This window comes from Phocoena sinus, chromosome 4 (genome assembly GCF_008692025.1).
Source record: "Phocoena sinus isolate mPhoSin1 chromosome 4, mPhoSin1.pri, whole genome shotgun sequence".
Classification (NCBI taxonomy): Eukaryota; Metazoa; Chordata; class Mammalia; order Artiodactyla; family Phocoenidae; genus Phocoena; species Phocoena sinus.
In genome coordinates, this window is record NC_045766.1 from 19,967,812 (window position 1) to 19,974,938 (window position 7,127).

The 7,127-nt window shown below is 46.7% G+C and overlaps 1 pseudogene; it reads right to left on the reverse strand.

Annotated features, from left to right (window-relative positions):
• Positions 1-1,384: 1,384 nt before the first annotated feature.
• Positions 1,385-2,169, reverse strand: LOC116753216 (annotated as a pseudogene).
• Positions 2,170-7,127: the final 4,958 nt, after the last annotated feature.

Genomic DNA, 7,127 nt, shown 5'->3' on the forward strand with positions numbered 1-7,127 from the left:
GATGACCCTATTGACTATACCAGTCAACCTGGATATATTACTTGAAGTAATATCCAATAAAAAAGATTAAGGAGGGACTTCCCTGGTGGTGCAATGGTTAAGAATCCGTCTGCCAATGCAGGGGACACGGGTTCGAGCCCTGGCCTGGGAAGATCCCACAAGCCACGGAGCAACTAAGCCCGTGCACCACAACTACTGAGCCTGTGCTCTGGAGCCCGCGAGCCACAACTACTGAAGCCTGCGTGCCACAACTACTGAAGCCCACACGCCAAGAGCCCATGCTCCCCAACAAGAGAAGCCACGGCAATGAGAAGCCCGCGCACCACAACGAAGAGCAGTCCCCACTCTTCACAACTAGAGAAAGCCCGCACACAGCAACGAAGACCCAACGCAGCCAAAAATAAATAAATAAATTTATTTTTTAAAAAGATTAAGGAAAAATAAGATGTAAGAGGCTTGTGCAAAAAAAAAAGAGACATACTCTCATTATTTCGAGAGATCTTTATCAGTCAAGCAAGAGAATCTACAGAGAAGTGGTTACAGAAATTAAGTAATTTTGCTGGATATCAGACCAATATAAGAGCAAATTATTTCTATATGCTAGTAGTAATGTACAAAACCTATTTGGGATCTTAGAGGTATAAAACACAGAATCTTTAGAATTACAAACTTTTCCAGGACAAGAGAAATACATTAAAAGCATATAAGAAGAATGGAAAACAGTTGGGTCTTTTGGGAAAATATCACCCCAAACCCAGCAATAAAGTCAAACCATTTGCCAACCTGCTCATTCAAAAAAAGGAGGGCACCTGATCATTGTTCCCCATCCTGTGTTCTGTATCCAACAAAGATCTGTCCACATACAACTACTGGCTAGATTCCCCCAAAGGGGCTCGAGCTGCCATCCAGAAACGGTCAAACTGGGTAGAGGGTTGTTGTAAACTAGTATGGACACTAGGTCCAAAACCCTGTAAACAAAACAAATTTAGCAATTACTCTATTAAGGGGGTTGGGGGGAACAGGGGTATGGGCAGTGGTAGGGTGCCCGGAAAAGGAGGGCTTTTTAGAGAAAAGTGCTGGCGCTTAGGTTTGAAGTGAATGGGAGGGGGGTAGAGCTGCTTAAGGGTGCCCTCCCTAGAGAAAATCTAAGGAGCAGTCTGGCTGTCGGAAAGCAGACTGTATTTCAAGCGGCTTTTCTTTGCCCGGGTGAGCTTCCTTTCAGGTGTTTTAGTCAGTCACTGATCAGAATTCCGCAGTGCAGCCTGCATCCATAAAGCATCTGTTCATATGATTCTTACAGTGTGTGCAAGGTACACACAGCCAGTATCAGAAGACTCTCTCCTGGTCCCCGTTGAGTTGGCCAGGAATTGTGGGAGGCAGTTGATTAAGGGAACAGGCATTTCCGGATCTTGCGTGGAGGACCATGAGGGCGCTGGGGACGCTGGTGAGGACCTGGACTTGGAGAGGGAGGTAGAGTTTGGAGTGGTGAGTCAGGGAAGGGCTCTGGAAGGTGCAAGTCCAGGATGTCGTCGTGGTGAGGAGAGCGTCTCTCTGGACTAGTGTTGGGGGCCCGAGGGGACGGCTCTGAGGCTTGGCCCAACAGGTGGAAGCCAGACATACATCCAGCCGAGGGGCGGAGCCCAGCGACTGAGACTGCAGCAGCATCTGTCCCAGCCGGCAGGAAGTCGGCGTCAGCATCCGCGTCCTCCTCGTTGACCTCTTCTTGGCAGGAGGATCTCTGGGACAGCTGCGCACAAGGAATCCCGGCTCCGGGGCCATGTACTTCCCCGGGAGGGCTCCGGAAAGCGCCCCGTCCCAGGCCCTGTCCCACGGGCCTTCCACACCCGAGCCCAGGAGGGCCTCAGGGACCAGCATGAGGATGTGATCTCCGAGAGACACTTGCAGCACGGACGTTGGCTCGGGCTCCAGCAGCAGGTCGACGTCGTCCAGGGGCACGTGCAGGGCACAGCCGGCGGGCAGGACCATCACGAAGATGAGTGTGTCCACGGTCGGGGCCAGGTCAGGTTGTCCAGGCTGGGCGCCGCCCTGGACTTGGACTCGGGGCCCGCGGGCTCCTCCGTTCGCCGGCGCTTGGCAGGGCCCGGTCCTCCGGGATGCGGTCCCCACCGTCCGCAGGAAGGCGCTGGGGTTGCGGGGCCGGCTGCCCATCTTCTCAATGTGGCCCGCGGGCCTGGGGGGCCTGGCAGAAGGCGAGGAAGGGCTGGGTCCTGCAGGCAGTGACAGATCGGTTTGACAGGTGGAGGCCGAAGCAGGGCGGTGGGGCGCAGGACTGCGGGAACGAGGGAGGAGCCTTCGGAGCTCTGGGGGCGCCTCTCGGATCCCTCAGTCCTGGCTTCTAGGGGAGCTGCTGGGCTCGGCTTTGCTTGTGTGAATCTTCAGGCCCTCACGTGGACTGGTTTGCGCAGGAGTGGGCCGAGGATGTTGGGAGCGACGCCAGCGGAACCTGAGTCGCAAAGCATCCTCACGCTAAGCTCCGCCCCTTCCTAGGCTCCGCCCCTAGAAGTGGAGGCCTCTGTGTTGCCCAGTAGCCCCGGCTGTTGTGGGTACTTTACTCTAGAGAAATACTTCCATAGGCCTCAAGGGGCGGAGCAATCGTGCCGCTCTAGGACTAGGCTTCCTGGTCGAGTTCCTGGCTTTCCTTGCGTTGACCTCAGATATGGAAAACCTGAACCGGAAAACTGATTCAAGTTCAAGTCCCACCAGTGGACGCTGCACCAGGACAGTGAGATGTAGTTCTCTCGTCCCCTGAGACCTCGCCCTGGAAGTGAACTTTCACTTCCTTTTGTCCAACAGTGAGGTGAATTTTTTTTAACATCTTATTGGGTAGAATTCTTTACAATGGTGTGTTAGTTTCTGCTTTATAACAAAGTGAATCAGTTATAACATATAACATATGTTCCCATATCTCTTCCCTCTTGCGTCTCCCTCCCCTCCCAACCTCCCTAGTCCCAGCCCCTCCAGGCGGTCACAAAGCACAGGCCAATATCCCTGTGCCATGCGGCCGCTTCCCACTAGCTATCTACCTTACGTTTGTTATTGTGTATATGTCCGTGCAACTCTCCTCGCCCTGTCACAGCTCACACTTCCCCCTCCCATATCCTCAAGTCCGTTCTCCAGTGGGTCTGTGTCTTTATTCCTGTCTTACCCCTAGGTTCTTCATGACATTTTTTCTTAAATTCCATATATATGTGTTAGTATACGGTATTTGTCTTTTTCTTTCCGACTTACTTCACTCTGTATGACAGACTCTAGGTCTGTCCCACGTGAGGTGAATTTTTGGATGACATCCTTAAGCCTCTCCTTGCCTGTGATGTCAATGACTGTCAGATCCCTGAAGGTGGCTGCCAAGAGAAGGTGTGGCTCGACTGCCTAACCAGTGTTAATAGGAGAAAACATCCAGTAATGATTCTGGAATAGGTAATACTGTTCATATGGTTTCAGAGGAAGGTGAAACATCTCCCTCCCTGTCCTTTAACCACGTGATTGCTCACTTTGGCCCTTTTTACAAAATAGCTTATATGTTCTCATTTTGAGGGCCACATAGCATTCCTTTGTACTGAATTCCATTTAAGATCAGGCTTCTCTCGATGGGTGTTCAAGCTAGTGATTTGTGAATTGGCAGACACTGGCCTTCTCTAGCCAATTGGTGTAAAATGCAGATTCTTTGCTGCATCCCAGAACCACTTCTCAGAACGCCTGGAGTCATGGGCGTAGGAATTCTCCTTAAGCACCTCCACAAAGATTCTGTTTTGTGAGGAAGTTTAAGATCACTGCATTTGTTTTCATTCAGCATTTGAGGGGTTCAGGAATAGGCGGTTTATGGTTGAGGTCACATCCAGCCTGTTAGTGACAGTCATGAAGGGAACTCAAACTTCCTGGGCCTGCCTTGAGGGGTTTCCCCTACACTCCTGGCCTGCATCCGCTCTCCTGGCTGCACTTCCGGTGTTTCAGCCACGGGCCAAGAAATTCCCCTGCTTAGGTCAGGATGCTGGCTGGGGGAACTTACAGGGGCTGTACACTGGCATAGCGGGCCCTGCGAGGACCTGAGTTCTCATGCGGTGAATGTGGATGCCACTGGCACCTTCCTCTATGTTCCCAGGTGATGGGAGCCGTTGCTGTGCGCCTGTTGTTTGGACAGAGGGCGGGGTGGGGAGATGTTGGGGAGCTTGCAGGAAACACTACTTTTGTCCTGGAGAATTCTGTTGGCGAAGCTTGAATATCCCATGGTCGGGGAATGTTCAGTGGGGGCTCCATTCAGGAGAGTGAGTGTGAACATGCTCTGTTTTAGGGGCCAGAAGGAGGAACCCAAACTTGGCCAGGACACAGGGTGGGGCTCGGGGCCGTTGGCCTGCCCAGGGATGGGGCCGTGAATGTGGTGGCTCCTGTCCCAGCCTGGTGCCATCTCTTGTCCACGGCTCTCCTGACCTCAGTAGTCTCATATCTGGGCTCATCATTGTCCTGGGCCCTGTGAATCCTCACTGTGAGCTCCCCTCCCAAGGGAATGTGGTCCTGTCCTGAGAGAAGCTTGGCATAGTCGCACCGGATTTCCTCCTCTGGTCAGCCCCTTTCTTTCTTTCTCTTTCTTTTTCTTTCTTTTCTTTCTTTTCTTTCTTTCTTTCTTTCTTTCTTTTTTCTTTCTTTTCTTTCTTTCTTTCTTTCTTTCTTTCTTTCTTTCTTCTTTCTTTCTTTCTTTCTTTCTTCTTTCTTTCTTTCTTTCCCTCCTTCCTTCCTTCCTTCCTTCCGTCCTTCCTTCTTTTTTTCCTTCTTATTTCCTTTCCTTCTTGTCTTTTTTCTTTTAATTGGGCATGAGGCGAGGCCTGCTGGGATCTTACTTCCCTGACCAGGGATTGAACCCGTCCCCGCTGCAGTGAATGCTTGGAGTTCTAACCACTGGACCACCAGGGAATGCCCATGGTCAGGCACGGGCAAGTCATTTCACCTTCGCTAACCTCAAGTTCCTTACATGTGAAACGGGAGAATGCCATCTACTCTGCAGGGGGTTGTGAGATAATGTATGTAAAATGTTCTTGGAACCCAGTAAGTGCTTAGTAAATAGTAACTATTTACTGTTTATGATGTTTATAATCTGTCTTTCCCACTTGACATTGTCAGCCCTGTTCTCATCATCTTGAACAGTGCCTGGCATGTGGCCAACATCCAGTGAATGGTAAACAATATCATCATCATCATCATCATCATCCTAAAAAGGGGTCTGATCTGCTAGAAAGTACTGGTCCAGGTGTTTTCAGGGCATAACATCTATATAATTGAGGAATGGCTTGCCGAGCACCAGATCAGGTATCTTTCCTTCTGCCTTATTTTTGTTTACTCTAAGATGTCCAAAGACTGTCAGGATGGATTATCAGGCCCACTCATCGGCCTTTCTTGGTGTCATTCCAACCTGACTATCCAATCAACATGAACTGCTTGAACCACTGTGGGGGCGGAATTAGCAAATAAATCCCGGTTCTGGGTAGGTTACAAGATGGCTGCCGATCGTCCGTTTGGTGAGGGCTATTCTGCTCTTCCCCTAGAATGCATAACTAGCTTTTTTAAAATTCCCATTTATTTTTATTCACTTTAGGAATAATACGTGAATACATATTTTAGAATATCTAAACAGCATAGTTAAAGCTGGAGCTCCCTTCAACTCCACACAAACTCCCAATCCAGTATTGATGTGACAAGATTCTTTTCTATGGACTTACAAACATAACACAGGGGACTTGTTTTCTTCCCGAATGGCAAAGTATTGTGGGTCTTTTTCTGCAATATGTTGGATCTTATTGCTGTTTGGTATTGTCATCCACAAAGTACATTATCCCTCTGTCTTTAATTGGAGAGACCTTTTCCAACATGCAATACAGGCTTTTACATGAAAATGTTGTATAAGAAAAGACAGCTTCAAACATCTCTTGTACAGCAACACCTTTGTCTTTGCCTGAAGCAGAATGAGGTACTGGCCCACTCACTCTCTGCTTACCTCACAGTAATACTGGTAATTCTGGTATATTATATTGTGCTTTCTTTATTTCCTGAATGTGTTACTGAGAGGTGAATTGCATTGAATTAGTGATGCTATCCCAATGATTTGATACGATCATGGCCTGTGTTGTCCCACGATTATGAAACATTTACTATTTTAAGAATGACAAAACTGTCATTGAAGTAGTTATTTGGCCTTTTAAAGGCTGAGGCTGAAGCCAAATGCAGTTTGGTTTTTTTTTGTTTTTTTAACCAAGGACTTTAGCTTCTGTGTTACAAGTGACAGACAGTGATTTCTGTATCTTAATTGTGAATTCAGCTTTATTATGGAATTCTATGTTTTTTCCAGTTATTTTTTAGTTTTACAATCATATGGTTTGCAAAATGGTCTTATTTTCTTCCCTTTAAGATTTTAAACATCTAATTTCTTTCTCTTGTCTGATTTTGTTGGCTAGTATCGCCAGTACAATGTCAAATATTATTGGAAGAGCGACATCTTTCTTGTTCTAGGCTTTGGTGGGACTCCTGCTACTGTTTGCCTATTAAGCATATTGCTCAGAAATAAATGTCATGTCAAAGAATTATCAATGTCCTGCTGTTTTATTGAATATTTAATGTGCTTTTTTGAAATATTTCTGAACTTACAGAAACAGTGCAAAAACAATATAAAGAATTCTTATTTATCCTCTATTAACTTTTAACACTTTGCCACGTTTGCTTTGTCATTCTTTATTCCTGTCTCTCAGAAACACCACAGGATATGTATGTTTATGTATATATATATATATATATATATAGATAGATAGATAAAAATACACATACATAAGTATTTGTTCCTTGAATCATTAGAGATTAAGTTGTATAACTTAGTCCATAGTCCATTTTCCAATTTTGTCAATTTTACTAACAATACCTTTCATTATATATCTCTGTATCTATTTAAAAATTTTTAATTTAGTATTATTTTTCCTTCCAGCTTTATTGAGATATAACTGACATACAGCACTGGTTGTTTAAGGTGTACAGCATAATGATTTGACTTACATACATCATGAAATGTTTACCACAATAAGTTTAGTTAAAGTCCCTCATCTCGTATGGGTACAAAATTAAAGAAATAG